At 40.3% G+C, this 18,744-nt stretch overlaps 1 protein-coding gene across 1 annotated transcript in view; it reads right to left on the bottom strand.

Moving 5' to 3' along the window:
• Positions 1 to 16,855, bottom strand: part of ndst3 (N-deacetylase/N-sulfotransferase (heparan glucosaminyl) 3) — a 124,484-nt gene extending 107,629 nt beyond the window's left edge. Inside the window, exon 1 of the mRNA XM_074630027.1 lies at positions 16,816 to 16,855. The gene's annotated coding sequence lies outside the window, so the exon portion shown is untranslated. The remainder of the gene's footprint in view (positions 1 to 16,815) is intronic.
• Positions 16,856 to 18,744: the final 1,889 nt, after the last annotated feature.

The raw sequence follows: 18,744 nt of genomic DNA on the forward strand, positions 1-18,744 counted from the left end.
CGTCGATCCTAGCTTTTATTTTTAGCTTGTTTTTATTTTCTAATCTTTAATGTTTTTATGTTTTTATAACTGTTTTAATTATGTTTTAATGTTCTTTTATGTAAAGCGCTTTGAATTGCCATGTTGCTGAAATGTGCTATACAAATAAAGCTGCCTTGCCTTGCCTTGCCTTGCCTAAACATGAGTTTATGGTCTCAATCGATAGTTTCAAGACTTCTTCAATACAGCATGATATTCATTTAGTGAATGATCAAGGGCTACCTTCTGATTGACAGGTTGCTACCACGGCGTTGTCCCGTCTGGGAGTTCTCCGTGTTTACGTCTTAGAACTTTAACCCTTTCACAGTGTGTTTTCAGTTCATGAAAGTTAAGGTCTCTTAAAAATGTCTTATTCAGCGTTCGGTTGTACTTAGCTGCACCCTCTCGTGTCACTTCTGGTTGCAAATAACCAAGATGATGACAGCCAAAATGCCGAACTCGAGGCTTCAAATCGGCAGTCCACAAACCAATGGGTGACGTCACAGTGACTATGTCCACTTGTTATATACAGTCTATGCTAGTGATTCACACCAGAGCATCTACATGGAAAACCTAATAGAGAACGTGTGATGCATGTTTTGGACACGGAGCTGCAAACCTAACATTTCCACCATCTCCAGTTGCATTTATGTTCATTCAGTTGTTTGTATTGTCAATACGTTCTTTTATTACAAACATTTCATATTATTCTGTGGATCATTTTGTCAACAGCGGCAGTAACCCAACATCCCCATGGGGATCTTTATAGCCTCATCTAATTTCCAAATAAATTAAATTTGATGTAACATTTTATGGATATCACTTTAAAGAACCATCTATACATTCCAACCGTATCAGCCATTCAGTGTGTAATGACCTGTGATCTCACAGCTTCTCCTGACAAAGTAAACTTGCTTTATTGGCATCTATAAATTATGGTGCTTTCTGGTATGGGGGGATGCAAAAAAAACAAAAAACATTTTGGTACACACAGACAGACAAACAGATGGACAGATTGATGGCGGACAATCAGGCGGATGGACTATCTGATAAATTAACAACAAGATTGATAACTGGAGAGAAAAGACTGAGATAGACGGACAAGCGAGGGCAAAGAGAGACTGGCAGGCATATGCGCGGACAAACAGATGGACAGACAGTTTGAACAGACAGACAGATAGACAGATGGTGCTTCTATTAGGAAAAGCCTGCTTTGATGAGATGGACAAACAGACTAGCAGACGAGCAGACAGACAGGAACTCTACTGGGATGCACTAAATGGGCAGACAGAAAAAAATGAACAGGCTTGACATTCTGATGTAGAAACGGGGCTGTGATGCCCGGGGCCAGGTGAAGAGAGGACGCCGTATCTCTGAAGACCATCTACATGAGGAAGGACTCAACTTTAAAGTGTGTGTGTGTGCGTGTGCGTGTGTGTGTATGTGTGTGTGTGTGCGTGCCCAACACTGCTCAGGCCATTACCGATGTACCAGATAAAAGTAGTGAACATGCTGCCAAAACAAGGTGCTAAAAGACTGAAAATACTAATGGCAAAGGATTTTGTACAGTCACACACATCCACATGCACATATCCACGTGCACACACACAGGGCAGAAGGACAACAGGGACATCTGTTCCACAGTTTTATCTCCTTTCTAGCAGAATGTTCTAAAGGCTCACAGTGATGTATGAAGAGAGCAACAACTAACCTTATTTTAACAAATGTCGAAGTCTAAAAATGCCACCTTCTGCTCCCTTAAGCCCACTATGAATGAGTTTTATTCATTTAGTTAATCAAAACCATACACGAGTACAGTATGAAATAGGTAAGGTAAGCAATAACATTAGGGAGGAGAAATGCAATTTCTGCTCGGCATAAAGTTGTTGTTTTTTTGACCTTGCTGAATTTTGAAGCGTATAGTTTTGAGGCCTGTTCCTATTAAGCGAAAGCATAAACATCCATTTGAAAGCTTAATAGGGAGTCGTGGAACTACTGCTTGTGTAGTGTGTGTGTGTGTGTGTGTGTGTGCGTGTGTGTGTGTGTGTGTGTGTGTGTGCATCTGCGTACCGAGTCCCCCACAGGCCCTTAAGTGGTGTGTATTTATAGAGTGTGCGTCTCTCTGAGGCCCAGAGGCTGGTTATATGAGCCCCTTCTAATGGCTAGGAGGAGAGGAAACATCCACAGTCATGTTCCCACAAAACAGACACACATGCATGCACGCACGCCGCCATTAGATGGGACGTGCTGTTGTTACGTCCTCTCTTGGATAAACTCTGGCCTCTGAGGGCAACACTCCGACCTTTTTTTTACATGAGTAAAAACAATGATAACAGGCAACGTATCCTCATACGACGGTTCGTATGATATCTTACGAAAAGTTATTCCTCATTTTTACAAATGTCCAGCAACACGTGACGCACGTGTCTATTTCTATTTTTCAAAATAGATTTCCGTCTTCACAAGAAAAAAGCTTGGTTTAGGCAACAAAACTTAGTTAGGTTTAGGTAAAGATCGTGCTTTCCGTTGAAATAACACTGGAAGTTGCGTTACTTAAAGGTACAGTGTGTAGGATCTGGCAGCATCTAGTGGTGTGGTTGCAGATTGCAACCGACTAAGTACCCCACCGCTCACTCCTCCCTTTCCAAGACTGCGGTAACGTGAGCCGCCAAGCGTAAAACCGTGGTAACGCCGTTCACCTCGCTCAGAGGACATCCTTACCATAATAACACTACGTTAGGAGCAACGGAAGTCAGACGGCGGCTGGCGGTACCACCGTTTTGCACTCTGCAGCTCACGTTACCACAATTTTACAAACGTGTCAGAGAACTACGGTGGCCTTCAGGAAATGTAAAAAGGGTGAAAGTCTCTCTCTCTCGAGCCAGTGTTTGGTTTGTCCGATCTGGGCTACTGAAACATGGCGGTGCAACATGGCGGTCTCTGTGAAGAGGACTCACTCCCTATGTAGATCAGAAGGGCTCATTCTAAGCTAACGAAAACACAACGATTCTTATGTGATTATACACTAATGAAAACATAGTTATGAATATTATATTCCATTTCTGATACAGTAATAGATCCCCCAAAATGTTACACACTGTTCCTTTAAATACAAAAGTTACATGAAAAACAAATCAACGTTCACTTCTGGTTTCACACGGTGTACAAACATCGGTCTCCTGGGCGAAAGTCTGGTGTTTTTTGACCCACCTATCCACCCCAACCTCCTCCCTACGCTGCGTTTTCACTCTTTATACTTCTTGGATTACATACGAATTGATTTCATGGGATATATATACAAATTACAGTGCTTTACTTTTCATACATAGCTACAAACGGTGTATGAGAACAGCCTGAAACAGGATGGATCCATACTTTCAAAAAAGCGCATCTGCAGAATGCTGCAGTGCTGATAAGATGGAGAATTAATTCACTCTTATAATTTAATCTCACACAGTCTTCTTGTATAGCTGGTGGTGGAGCGTAAGTGCTTTGGGCAGCAGGAGGGCAGGGATCTAGGCTGACTTCAGACCAAATGGAGAGTCCCGTGTGCACCACTTTACTTCCTGTGCTCTGTGGCCTGCAAAGACAGGTGTTGCTGGATCCTCTTGTCCTTCAGCTGCGCACAGGTTACATACAGTAAATGAGGTAAATGAAGAAAGAGAAGGGCCATATGGCTTTGTTTGGATCTGAACACAGGCCAGACAAGAGTATGAGTGTGTGTGTGTGTGTGCGTGTGTGTGTGTGTGTGTGTGTGTGTGTGTGTGTGTGTTTGATCTGTACGCAGGCCAGGCGGCGCTGAAACAGCAGCAATTTAACTGATGCTCCCACCATATGGTTGGAGTGATAGCATTAGAGAACCTGCGCTGAACCTGAAAAAGAGACAGCGGGAGAAAGAGGGGGTAGGGTGGACCAGAGCTAGAGGCCAGGATTTGTAGAGCAGTCCCCATTATGGTACACTGGTATGCAAATCATGCACACGCATACAAACATGAGTGCGTGAGAACACACACATACGCCACATAATGTCCCTACAAGCGTGCAGGCACGTAAATGCAAATGAATGGGTGTGATCATCACATTGACCGAAGTGTGCTAGTAGGGAAATACTCCCAGGCTTGTGCACAGGTTTGTGTGTGTGTGCATGTACGCGCGCACACACACATAAACATAAGCGCAGAGTTATCCTGTGTGTTTCAGCAGTCTGGATGATTTATGCGTTGAATACTGCAGTGTTTTAGGTGGGATCTCAGGGAATTCACAGCCATATGTCCTCATTTCCCTCCCTCTATCTTACACACACACACACACACACACACTCTTAAATAGCCATAAACACACAAACTGTACCACACTCATGTACACAGGCGTGCACGCTATTTTCAGCTTAAAGGGCAAGGGCAAGTGAAGAGTGTGTGCAGGTTTGAGAGTGCGAAGCAGGGGGGGATAAGGGCTATAAGGCAGACAGTCTGAATTTTCTGCTCCAGTTTTGAGGGAAATTCTGGGCTCCTGCTTTGGGAGGAAATGGACAAGTGGGTTGAAAGGACGAAAGGGGACAACATGGTAAAGTGGTGCCATTGGCTGAAAATACCCCGGTGTTTTGTTCTTACAGTGTGGTGTTCAATGTGGGTGTGTTATGACACTGACAGTATTCAACTCTGACTAGTGAATCACTGCCTGTGACTTTATCACACCAGATATGAGTAAAATGCCATAAAGCCCCTGTTCCACTTTACATTAAATATGTAAATATGTTGGTGTAATATTCCTCTCTTTCAAACAAACAGACTATAAAGTGTATTTCTTTAGTGCCTCTTAATTTTGTCCTGTTAAAAACGTCTCTATGTCCTGGATGGATAATGCTACCCAAATAATGAAAATTCAATACAGTAGAAGGCTGACTGCTGGTGGGTAACATCTTCTGCTGCCTACATAACACAATATATGATCAATAATGCATTTTATGCTTAATAAGGATGTTGTGTTTTATGAAGGAGGAAATTAAATTGGTTAAATTAGAAATAAGAAATAAACAACTGTAAATGAGGCAATTTACATTTTTTACAATGAACTCTTAGTGTGAGCTACAGAGACACTTTATAGGTACTAAATATCTTTACATAGCAAAGAGTTGTTTGCTGCTATTTTAATGCTCTGAATATCAAAAACTAGATTATTTTATAAGCATGCAACATTTTCAAAACAGGATAAAGGGCTATTTGAACATTGAATGTACATGACCTGCTACTGAAAGACAATGCTACTTCATTGGTTGATGGAATTTGATGTTTGTTTTAAGTCTGTTACTTGTCTATTTTATGTCAAATTCTTTTAAAGTTGTTTTTAAATTTGTGCAGTTTTGTTTTTAAGTTAATTGTGCTTTTATGTACGACACCTTTATGCTGCCGTCTTGGCCAGGACTTCCTTGGAAAAGAGATTTTAAATCTCAGTGGGACTATCCTGGATAAATAAAGGTTGAATAAAATAAAAAATAAAGATGTCTGGGCAACACGATGCAATGGAAGAATGGGGAGATGGTAACTTAGCTACACAACTAGAACTACAAATTTATTTTGACGGCAGGATGAAATAAATAAAAGCGCTTTCATAAGCCACAGTCTGTTTGGCTCGTCCAAATCAGAGTGAAACGGATACTTTTGTTTTGTTTTCTATTTAGTCTGGTTCGGTTTCACAGTGCACAAATTAAAGCGGACCACATAAAAAAAAATAAGTTGCTGAAGGGGGTGTACGAAGGAGCGAATTTATCTTTTTCGTTTCCAGAACTGCCACTTATGTGCAGGGACTCAGCACGGATCTACTGTGCGTATGAATCTCTTCTCCTTCAATTTATCACGGATGACTTTATAAACGTCACTATTATTGTGGACTTTATTTAGAAAATTCTGTGTGTTCTCTTCAGCCCAGACGTCAAGCAAACATCGGACATCTGCAGAAGTCCAGGTCAGTCCTCTACCACTCATGTTAACCTGTGTCCATCTCAACAAATGCCTGCACAGGCAGCCTGCATTATGGTTGGCTTGGAAACGGTGCGAGACCACCTCTCACAAGCGGTCTCAGGCCAGTTGTTTTGACTAAACGGACTGAATGTTGCCTTGTGAAAAGGCCCTAATAGACCTGCAACTAGAGTGTGTTTGGGCCGGTGTGCAACCAACTCTCATAGGGCACAGGTTAGCACCGTGACAGTTCCAACGTAACTTACTATTTTATACCAACCCCAGCTCTTCACTCCATTAGTGCCAGCTTGCACTTGGAGATGAGGTTTGTAGCACGGCTGCCCCAAAAACTAGAGACCTATGAATTACACTGTCAGGAGAGGAGAAAAGAGGAACTCTGTCATGCAGCGATATGGAGAGCAGGAAGTGTAAATGAAGAGCAGTCTCACCACATGAGTCAAGCTTTTCAAATACACTGACCATCCTGGAACTACTCAGAAGAGACGGCGAGTATGTGTGTGTGTGCACCAAGGTGTTTCAGAAAGTGTAAGTCACCTTGACTGTGTACAACCCAACCGTGATTTTCATTCCTTTGGCAGACAGTCAGGACCGGCTCTCACAGGAGAGAGCCTCGACTTTTCCAAGCTGTAGGCATCTTCATCTGAATTTCCAAGTGTTCAAGAGGCTACACGATGTCAGATTATGTTGTTTGTGTGTGTGTCCTCGGCGGAGCAAGATGGATTAGCCCCCCTGTTTAACCCATCCGAGTGAAAACACAACCTTACAGCGAGGCTCTCTGAGAGAGAGGCAAAGAGGAAAAAGATCCGAGGTCGAATTCTATTATTGAAATTGTATCCCGTATTAATATTGAAATATATCTCTGAGAGCCATCATCCTCCATTCCCCTCGCCTTGTTCTCTCTTTCCATCTTCGTCTCCCTCCCCCTCTTTTCACCTCCTGGTTTCTCAAAGGAGAACTGACAGACTGGGAGTGCAGGCCGGGGCAGACAGAAGAGCATTTAGTTAGAATGGAAGGAGAGGCGAAGAGTGAGGAAAAGCTAGAAGGGACAGAAATGAAAAGGAGAAAGACAGAGAGGGGAAGAAAGGGGAGAAAATCTCAAAATTGTTTCTGCTCATCTATCTCAGCGCGTTCCACTCCTTCTCAATCACTTTCTCTCCTCCCTGCCTTGGTCCCTTTCTTCTTCCCTTTCTTCTGAAGTCTGAAATCTCTAAGGAAAGCTCCCTGGTATAAGGCCTAATTTATTTACCACCAGCCCAGCTGTATCGCTTCGTCATTAATTTACCAGTGTCGTATTTGTGCGTGAACAGTTGGACACCAGCCCTTGCCATGCTGCAGCTACCAGGAAACATACATGCGGTGAATCTCATCCATAAACATGTTCTCTATTATTGCTATTCCCCGCGGAGTTAAAGCACTTGGTATGAACCACTAATGAGCCCCGATTCTGACCTATATACTTAAATCATAGATGTACTTCTGCTATCAGCTGTTTGGGCCATTATCATGAAATCTGCTTAATTTGCTGTTACATACCACTACATGGTAAAAATGTGTTCTTTCAATTTGTTTTAAAACTGACCACTTTCCATGAATGTGAAAAAACTGATTTGTTAATATGCATTCTTAGAATTTAGACAAATGTACACCAGAAACACAAACACACAGCGATGAGGTGTATAAATCTATCACTACGTTATGATCACATGCATGATAATTGTACATGTATGGAAGACAGAGAGCCTCTGCTTGTGTGCAGGGGGAGAAATTGAAAAAGATGCATGTGTGTTTGAGTTTAAATCTTCACAGCTCACTCTCCGGCTAGATATTCGGGCTGGTATTACATTGATTTTGCATCACTGGAATAACGTCCAATTCATTAAGACTCACATCAAACACATACATTCATGATGAAAGAAGATATTAAAAACTGATGGAAAGCTTTCAATAATACAATGGTGTAATGAAGCCATAATTCTCAAAGCTGGAAGAGCTTTCTATGAAATGTCAAAAGAACTTAATTTATTAATCGATAACCGTGCAAAGTTCATCTCGGGCTCTTAGAAAATCATTTAATTTGCCTTGTTTTTGTAGAAGCAGGGGAGGAATATTCAGCCTATAATAAAGAACATCATAGAAGGAGGGTTGGAAAGTTGGTTTCAAGTGTCCAGGATTAATGAGATGTAAATGTGATAGCTCGCTGGATTTTTAACCTTTGTGCATGCACAATGTGCAAGACACATCTGTAACATGAGATCTGCCCTGTGGACGTTTTAATGTAATTTCATCCTCAGTGGGGCGCAATGGGTGTCAGTGTTGAAAGTGTGTCTCTGTGCTGTGCAGCAAAAAACTCCTTAAGTGGAAAGTAGATCTTTACATCTCTTTCAGACTGCAGACTGACAGGGGTTAAAGGCATGTTGTCCGACCAGACTTCCTGACTACGGATAAAGGCGAGTCAAATACTGCTCTGCTTTGGTGAACGTGAATTTCAAGTATAGGAATTTTTCTTATTTCTTGATATTATTCATGTTTAAATGATGTTTTCATAACCAACTATCTGACCAGTCAAATAAAAGAGTAGGACAAAAAAAACACTAACATCAGGCTTATGTCCTTGGCATTCACTACCAAGACAAATTACTCTGTAGTAGTCACAGGTATTTATCAGTTACAGCTCCAATCGGCAGTGATGGAAATATGACACCCAGGTGGACACGCTAATTTGATGCTATGTAACGCGCTTTGAAGTGAATATATAATAAATAAAATCAACAGTATTATAATTTATTAACGTACAAAACATACAATTAATATGCGCTCCTCAAAGCCACCAGACTCCAGTTAGACAACAGTAATTTTACCTCGCTGATCATCAAAACACACTTTCAAACGTAAGAAACAAAGTAAAACGTGCTCAAAACCATCTTGATTAGTATTTCTTCTGTTTCAACAATCACCAACTCTCATCAACTGGTCGAAAATGAAACCCTTAATTCACAGAGTTGGATGTGAAAAGAAAGAGCTGTTATATGCACTCTTCAAAGCTACCAGACTCCATTGACGGAAAGAGTAATTTCACCTTGCTGATCGTTGTAAAACACACTTCATTCAGACTCGAGAGAAACAAACTAAAACTCATCAAAACCGTCTTTGTTAGTCTTTCCATTGTTCCAAAAAACACCAACTCTGGTTTGAGAGTTTGAAAGAGAGACTGAATAATTAACAGATTGAAAATAAAGTAACCACCGTAACGTTTACAAAAATAGAAAGGCCAGATTAACAGCACCAGCATACTCGCAATGGGAAAGGAGTCTATAAGCTATTTTTAGCAGGTTTTCCTGTGTTTAAAAGATCTGCATATACAGTACACGCTAATATTAGTGGTAAGAGAGAGAGAAAAATTAAGCTGAAGATTAACTTTATCATTCATTTTTGTTAAATAATTATGCGTAAATCTATGTAATGCTGTGGTTTAGCAACATGGAAATTGACAGTGCAGTTGGAGACTGTGAACAATTTTAATTTATGACAGTGGTCTGGTATTAATGGGTCACACAGAGGTTTACTGAGTCAAAGAGGTAAGAATGATTAATTACACTGTGGTGGTTTTCCGACTAAGAAACTAACAAAGTACACACCTACCAACCATATCACCATTAAGAACTATTCTGCAAAACTCTGGATTATGTTAGATGACAATGTTTTATAACGCTTAATCAACTATGGTATGGCTACATTTAGGGAAACGTTAGTTAATGTATGGTTAAGGTTATGCAGCAAACTGATCCAAACACGAGTTAAACTGACAAAATAAATAAAATAAAATAAAATAAAAATAAAAAACCTCCTCTCCTCTTATCTGCAGTATATACACGATATAGAAAATAATGGATTCAGTGGAGGAGACATCACTCTGCTTTGTGTCGCAGCACACTTCAGTTTTGCCTCTTCTGGTGTTTAGTTGTCAGGATACCTCAAGCTATAATAGTACAATATCACTTTTGGTTATTGCATTATTTATATTCCATTATCACGTTACTTACATTTTTACATTTACTTCACTTTAACAACCATGCAACTGGGACCGGTGGAATTTATGAACAAATACTCACAGAGTGCTGCACTGCTTGATATATGAAGACAGAAAAGAGGCCATGAGCACACACTGTTTGAAACAGAGAGCAAGATGGAAAGGGTTAACTATTTAATTATTCTTACTATCCCCCTGCAGTGACGACAGTCCATTACTGATGTTTCCTGTTTGTGTGTTTTTGAAAGGGGTTTGTACCTGCATGTCAACATCTGTCTGTTACATCTTAAAGTATAAAAATAAAATCTGGAAAGGGCAAAAGATGAATAAGACTAGCAGCAGAGTAATAGTGTCCAGGATGAAGTTTTATATGGATGGTGAGACTCAAGGTCAAAAACCCACACAAAGATCCTAACCATCATTACCAGTATGAAACTAATGAAACCACCACCAGTGCAGAGACAGAGGTTTTCTGTAGTGTCTATTGCTTGAATAGTCATTCTGAAGCTGAAAAGACACACGCAGCGCAGCATCATGTGCCGCCACGAGCACCAATAGGAAGCATTGCGCTGAAGCATGTCGAGAGTATTTTTACACTATGTTACTACTAAAAGATCTGAATGTTACATCTTCCACCTCTGCATTTGATTTAAATAATTTGTGGACAGTGCACCCACTACTTGATCTCTCCCCTTAAGTGCTGATCTCCAGAGCTATGGCTCGCCAGGCAATATCTCCATTGTGCGTCATATAGCTCTGGATATTTCTCAACCTCAACAACTAGTCTCTCCTCATTCATTCATCAACACACACGAGAAACAGCGACAGCAAGAGGTGAGTGAGGAGTTCAGAAGTTGAGTCTGAGCCCCAGTGTGTGGGGGTGTACATAGAAAATAATAGGGGAGGCTGATTGACGGTGTGTTTTGGCCTTGACTGAACACAATTGGACAATTGATTTAAGGTTTTGAAAGATTATTGTCCTGTGCATTAGCAACCCTGTCTCCTACAAAATTATGTTCCCTTACAACTAAACTGCATTTTTGAAACGTAATTCACCCTTCGCTAAGTGATTTCACAGGGAGAAGCAGACAGAAAGGTCTACAATATGCGTTTGGAGGATATATCAGGATGTCAAACTGAATCAGTGATAACAGGTTAAAAAGATTAAGATAGAAACTAAAGCCTACAGATTAAAGTGTAAAAGTGAACCACTGCATCACCTGGCAATAGAGACAGGAGACAATGAAATTAAGGGACAACACTGTTCCTGTAAAGACGGGTAGGTCTCTATTCACTGTTACTATCATTAAAAAGCAAAAGCAGCATGTGTATACATTCAGTATACCTTCATTAGCTAGCGTAGCATAGAGCTGACACTAGTTATTTTCATTTTTTTATTTATTTATTTTACACAAATGAAGACTACACAACAAGACAATATATATATATATATATATATATAACCTGCCCAGGTAATGAATATCACTATTACACTACATTAAACCATGACTAGCTCTAGATCCACAAAAAAGGGCCAGAAAATGAAGACAATTTCAAACGATTGCCTGAGAGTCTATGGAGCAGAGCCGTATAGTTGTCGAACCCTGGTCAGAGCTGGCCGATGCTACGCTATGATTGGCCAGTCTGCGTTTGAGGGGCGGAACTTATAGAAGGGTCAATTTGACGATGTAGTTTTGCTGTATGGGAACGTAAAGTGAAACTGCATTAGAAGTCATTCATCCCACTGCGATGGAAACTTTTTGCTCTGCTGTGGTTCTGTATTGAAAACATACAGAGGTGTCCTCCTAACACAACACAACTGTAATCATCCTTGTCCTGTATTCATCTAATTTTTTTGCTTGTGAGTCATTGAGGACACCGTTTAAAAAAAAAAAAAAGATTCTGTCTAATCTCAGAACAATTCCCCTTCATTTGGCACTGCTAATGAATTCATTGTATCACTGTCCAAAGTAGCCATTATAAATTGCCAGAGAGAATTTTTTCAAGACCAGCCCACTCAACTGCCTCAGGCTCTCTAAGTAAGACACCAGTCAATACAGCCGAGTGAGTGTTTGTGTGTCGCAGAGGTGAAAATCTACATTTATACCGGAGAACAGTTTTTAACTGACAGCGAAGAAATGCCAAAAGCATTAATGCACACAGTACACACACAAACAGAGGTGCAAGTGTACTAACACACACACACCGAACCACAGTTTACAACAAATGATGTGTTTCATTCAAATGCCAAACTCTTCACTTTCACCTTAATAAAAATGTACACAGTGTTACTTCGGCTGGTTTTCTGTGTCTGAGTAATACTGTCTGCCTGCTGACTTGTTGTGTACGTGTGTGTATGTGTGTGTGTGTGTGTGGGCATAGATGTCACAGCAGCAGGCGGGGAGGTGTTGATAACTTATTTGGCATTTTGACAGTGATAAAGGACATTTGTTGCCCTTAGCGATGCATAAAAACACACACAGGCATGCAAATACACAATAACTCAATGTATGGCAGCCAAATTTTTATAAAATGACTAAATAGACTCAAAAACATTTGTATAATAAGAAAATAAATTGTCTACGTCGCCCACATCCTACTGAAATAATTCTGGGGATGTACTATTCTTTGACAGGAAGCAGCTACAATATGTTCAACGAAGTAAAAGACCCCCAACAGCAACATTTCTTCAGACTTGTTGGACCACAACAGCAGCTCTTTCTCTCTCTCTCTCTCTAACACACACATAAGCCCATTGTGTACACATATTTTCACCCACACAAATATTGACGCATGCACAAAGACAATCACTTAGGCATGTTGTAGCATGCATAATCATTACATCCTCTGGGCAACCAAACAATTAAACGGAAGGAGATGCTTCATAGATCACAGTTGTTCCTGTAGGGCTAAAATATGGATGCAAATGAAGCCTTTCAGTGTCAGAACTGAATGTTTTTGTGTGTTTGTTGTGTACATATTATGGATGTCACTGTGAGCAAAAGAGGGAATTAAAGTCTCTTTGCGTCTTCAAAGCGTTAGATAGAGTGAAGAGTAGCACGCCCGGATGAAAGTGACATTGGTGGCAATTGCACCACGAGGCACACGAACGCGCTATAGCCCGCAGCGCACACAAATACTGTATGTGCAACCTGCTGCACGCAAGAGGAACGTAACGACGGATGTTTATGGGGAAGGAGGAGATGCTAATCAAAAAGTTAATAGAATATTAAAGAAAAGGCAAATAGATATTTTCCAAGGGCACACACAGCATGAGAAGACACAATGCCTTTAAAAGCATCAGTCTCACAATATTTACCATCCTCTCCCTGTTCGCATGTTCAAGCCCAACCCAGTCGCCAGAAAAAAATGCTGGCATTGTATGTTTCTGCAAACCAAGGATACGCTGAATGGCGACGTTTCTGAACAAAAAATACATTTCTTGAATACGTTTCACATCCGCCTGGTATCACGCTTTCAGAAATGCAAAGCCACGTGGTTAACGTTGTGAAAACGATTGGTTACTGTAGGCTTATGCAACAAAACTACTTGGTTAAGGTTATAAAAAAAAAATCATGGTTTGTGTTCAAATAATAATGTAATAACATAATGTAACGTAACAACGCAACAAAACCTCTAGAGGTGTTCCGACAATTTTTTTCCTTCACATTTCCGATACCTGAACTTGCGGTATCGGCCTATTCCAAGTACAGAGAAGATACCAGCATGGTAAATTTAATATCTTCGTCGCTTTTGGGCTGTCTTTGTGGAATTTATCTCGTTGTTGGAATGCGGTTCCCAACATTTGCTGCTGCTGTTTGTACCTTTTTTCCCCCTTTGCCTTGGTGAAGTCATCATGCGTTTTTGCGTGATGCGTCTTCAAATGTTTTATAAGATTGCTGGTGTTGAAATTGGCATCACCCCTGGAAACGGAACCCTTACATACTGTACATATCGCTGTTTTACTTGTTGGATTTTCCACTGTGAAATATTGCCAAATGACTGACATTTCCTCGATCTGACTACCGTAACCAAAGAGTTACCAAAGAACGTATATTGCCAAGAAAAGTCAACTGGTCGTTCAATTGCAACATCAGCGCCCAGCAGCAAAGCTACACTTCCGCCATTTTGGACTGAAAGCGACTACCGCACAATAAACAATAAAATATTACAACAATAAAATATTATAAATATAATAAGCTTCAGTCCAAAATGGCGGTAGCGGCTATTTACTGTTACCATTACACTCTCCACTAGCACCACAATGTTGTTGTTTGCTATCGTCACGTGACAAGCTACCTGAAATCATTTCTTCTTCATTCCTCTAAAACAGTAGTTGCCAGTGACAGCTGTGATACATCCAGGGCGACAGCATAGTGAAGGCTACTGTTTTGGAGCGGCAAAGAAGAATTGATTTCTGGTTAAACAAGTTGATTTTTTTCTGGGTTAATAGATACCAAATTCTGATATCGGTATCGGATCAACTCTACACTATAGTTGGGTTTAGGAAAGAACTGCATGGTTGGGTACAGCTGATTGTAATGTGACACAAACAGTGGTCTCCTGGATGACAGCCTTGTGTTTTGTTGGGCCAATCCAACTCACCTCCCGCCCGCCGTGTCTCTTTCCGCTATTTAAACTATGTTACTTGCTCTGAAGGAATGCAAAAACGTCCCCTTCAACGTATCCATGGTTTGCAGAAACATCCAACGCCAACAATTTTTTCCCTGGCGACTGGGCTGTCCAGCCAAGACTGCAGCTTTTCATATTTTTCTGTTTGTTTGTTTGTTTGTTTTAATCAGGGGAAGCTTTTCATATTTCTGTCATTTCAGTGGGCTTTCTATCCCACTTGCTGAAGCACTTGCTGAAAATTATCACAGAGGGGTTCTGCCGCAGTCAGAAATCAGAGAAATAGGAGCCAACTCTGTCCTTATCTGATCATACAAAAGGTAAACCCCCTCACGTTTTAGAAAACAGCTGTCTATTCACTCATTATGTGACAAGCAACATCTGTTTAAGGCATTTGTTGCACTTTTTGCGTCACATTTTTGTGTTTGTCTATTTCTTTTCTGTCATTCTTTTGCTGGTTGTGTGTCCGTATGGTGCCTTATCCACCCCCCTGTTGATTCTGATCTGAGATGAACCTTTATCCGATTGGATCTTTCTCGCTCCCAGGGGGAGGGTCTGGAAATAGGCTTATCCTCTGATTGGATCGTTTGCCCCTGAGGGAAGGGTACAAGGGAGGTCAAAAAGAAAACCATGCTATCTTTTGGCTGCCGCAGACAGGGGTCCTGCATTAACTATCGCACACATACACACACTAAAGCTACATCAAGGTCTCCAGGGATTACAGTGAAGTGTTTGATGACCCCATAGAGAGAAGAGCAAAGACATAAGAGAAGAGTGCGATAGCCTCCACAGACATAAACACACAGCCAACCTGTTGACCTCAACGAGCTGACAGAAAAAACAGCTATCCAGGATTTATGAGGATCAATCAGCAGTGTTTTGTGTCGGGGACACCAGAGATGGATATGGTTGTTCCAGTATATAATGGTTTGCTTTGTGTCACATTATTTAGCTTTTTAAGCACTTTTAATGCAGACTTTTTTCTTTCCCGTGGTTTATTTCTGTACTTTCCTGCTTTTTACCGTTTTGTGTTTCCTAATAATCTGCAGCATCAAAATTGTGTCAACCAGTGAAGGAAGAAGTACTCAGACCTTTTACTTAAGTAAAAGTACAAATACCACAGTCAAAATCCTGAATTCAGAATGTTACTTTAGTAAAAGTACAGAAGTATTATTAGCAAAATGTACTAAAAGGATCAAAATTAAAAAGGTACTCATTATGCAGAACGGCTCCTTTCAAAGTGTTATATTATAGATTTTTATCACAAACAAATACATTTTAATGTTGTAGTTCTTCAATTTAGATAAGTTATATATTACTGGGTAGATTAGTAGTACGGTACTGCACCATATCATAAAACATATATGAGTTTTATGTAGAAAATGTCTAATAGGTGAATGTCAAATAAATGTAGTGCAGTAAAAAGTACAATCTTTCCCTCTGAGATGTACTGGAGTATAAGTATCAAGTAGCATAAATGGAAATACTCAAGTAAAGTACCTCAAAATATAGAAGGTGAATGTACTTACATTCCACCTGGTGTCAACCACACCAGGTATTAAACACTGTATGAAACTTCTTTCAAAAGAAAACAGGTTAGAGATGAATATTTTTGTGACAAATTAGCTTCTAACATGATCAGATCAAGTGTTTAAAAATTATTATGAACTATTTTCAAAATAGATATTCAAAAGCTAGAGAGATTTAAAAAAAGAAAAAAATGAGTCCTCAGTTGGGTTATAATGGTATACTTAGACACAGAAAGCCCCCCAAAATGAGAAACATATTGGCACACACAACACACAAAGGCCAGTAAGCCATACACATAACACAAATGGCAACGCTGGTGTGCTCACAGTGTCAACAATATTAAAGTATGCAAGCATTTTGTAGTTCCAAAATAACGCACCAAACAGGTCTGCATAATAACAACCTGGTTCCAATTTATTTACAGCAGAGTCATGACAGCATCAGCTATTTTCCAAATAAACCAATTCCTAAAATCCCAATCCTAAAAACGAAATAATACCAGTGCAAATCTCTATTATACACCACTTTCTCATGTGCGCCAAACACACACACACACACTTTAAATGTATGCAAGCAAGTTTCATCATCAACTTAGACAACAGGTAGAGAGCAAATAAAGCTTACCTTTAGACTTACCTTAGTTCTGCTAGCATCACTAGAGGTCTCTTGGTTCGGTGTTTCTGGACTTGAAGACGCGTCGTCATCGTTGCTAACATCCCTCTGTTTCTGGAGTACTTGTTCCTTCAATAGTCTCCTGTTTATTTCTATTCAAATAGGTCAGATCATTTCTGTCGTTTATATGCTGCAGTATTTTCCTTATCCTCACGTTTTGTTTTTTTCTGGAAGACACTCAAACATGTTGTCAGTAGGTCAGGCTACCATTGGCTCTAGAGAGCAGGGGGGCGGGAGGAGACTGCAGGTGTAGTTTGATTGACACATTCCTCAGCAAATCATAACGATCATAGAGCGAGCCTGCAGTTACTGCTATCGGGTCCACTAAATTTGTACTTTTTTCTAATCTAACAAAGGAAAATGTTATACTTGGTACAATTGTGAAAGATCCCGTACATGACCTGGCAATCAATTCCATAATCATTCTTGGAAAGTTTTTTATACATAAAAATAGATGTTTTTCATAAGGAGCTGTGTCTTTACTTTTCATCTCTGAAACATATGAAGAAAAAGAATGCTATGAAGCTTTCAATGTTAGTTGAGGACCTTAACCTTACAGAGAACCCCTAGTACTATTTTGCTTTTTGTTGGTTTTTATTTTCTTTTTGGGGGGGGTTTCTCTCTCTTCATCCACACTCTTATGCTCTGTACGCCAATTTCCAGGCTTGTCTGTTCCCTAACCCTAACCCTAACCCAATTGACTACATTTACCATCAACACTGATTAGACATCCACATAGAAGGTGTTGAATTTTCTCTTTAAAGGCTTACGTTATCATGGTCACTTCAGGGAACAAGTCAGAACTAAATATATAGAAGTCTAAACATGACCTTTACAACGCGATCAAAGTTAATAAGTCAGTACAGGTTTATTTTAATTCAGTACTTGTGATGTCAGTTGTCTCCATAGTGATTAAATGTGCATTTGATAGCCGGTGGGCAGCTTCCTCACCGTTGTCGTCTTCATATCAAGCACCATTATGCGTCATTTTCAGAAACATCAAAGACCACATTGTAAAGGGTGACAATGTACTGCACATGCTGGCGATGTGAATTTTAATGCTGATCGTCAAATTCAAACTTAACAGCTGTTGCGCACACATGCAGTAAATGTGCATGCACACAGATGTCCCCCACTCTCTGTCCCTACACACACACACACACACACTCTCCCTCTCTCTCTCTCTGATGAACAGTTGGTGTATATGTAACACTTGTCTGAGAGGAGATAGAAATAGATCAAGCCGTGGCTTGTCATAGCAGGAGTTAGCCATAATGACAAGAGGTGTTAGAGGCAGAGGAGACGGGAGGATGGAAAGAAGAGAGGAGAGCAGAAGCAGAGAGAGAGGTATGAAAAAAAACCAGAAGAAGGGTAGTGACAGAGCATGTGGGAGGGAGGTGGAGAGAGATAAAGTCAAGAAAAGTTGCTTGACTACAGGAGAGAAAAATTTAAAAGAAGGTATGCGAGGGAGAGAATAATGTGTTTTAATTTGCGTGGATTGAGAATAGAGAGCATGTTGATGAAAAGGGATTTGATTTGAAAATCTGAATAATTTGAAAACTGAGACTGCAGAGCAAATCATATACAGTAAAACTAAAAGAATTAGTTAATCTATTAGTCGATTAGCAGAAAATGAATCGGCTACATGTTAGATAATCGGTTAATTGTATCTCTATTGTTATCATTAATCGTATATATGTGGGTTTTGAACATAGAATGTTTATAAAAGCTGTTGACGCTTCTCCACTTCCTCCCGTACAGAAGTGAAGCCAAATATTCCAGATAGGGGAGCTTCAATTTTGAGATTTTTACGTCATTTGGAGCCAGAGTCTGCGCAGTAGTGATCGAGGGGCTGGAGCCGTGGTATCTAGGTCCCGCCCACACACACACTCA

This window comes from Sebastes fasciatus, chromosome 3, assembly GCF_043250625.1.
Source record: "Sebastes fasciatus isolate fSebFas1 chromosome 3, fSebFas1.pri, whole genome shotgun sequence".
NCBI classification, from domain to species: Eukaryota; Metazoa; Chordata; class Actinopteri; order Perciformes; family Sebastidae; genus Sebastes; species Sebastes fasciatus.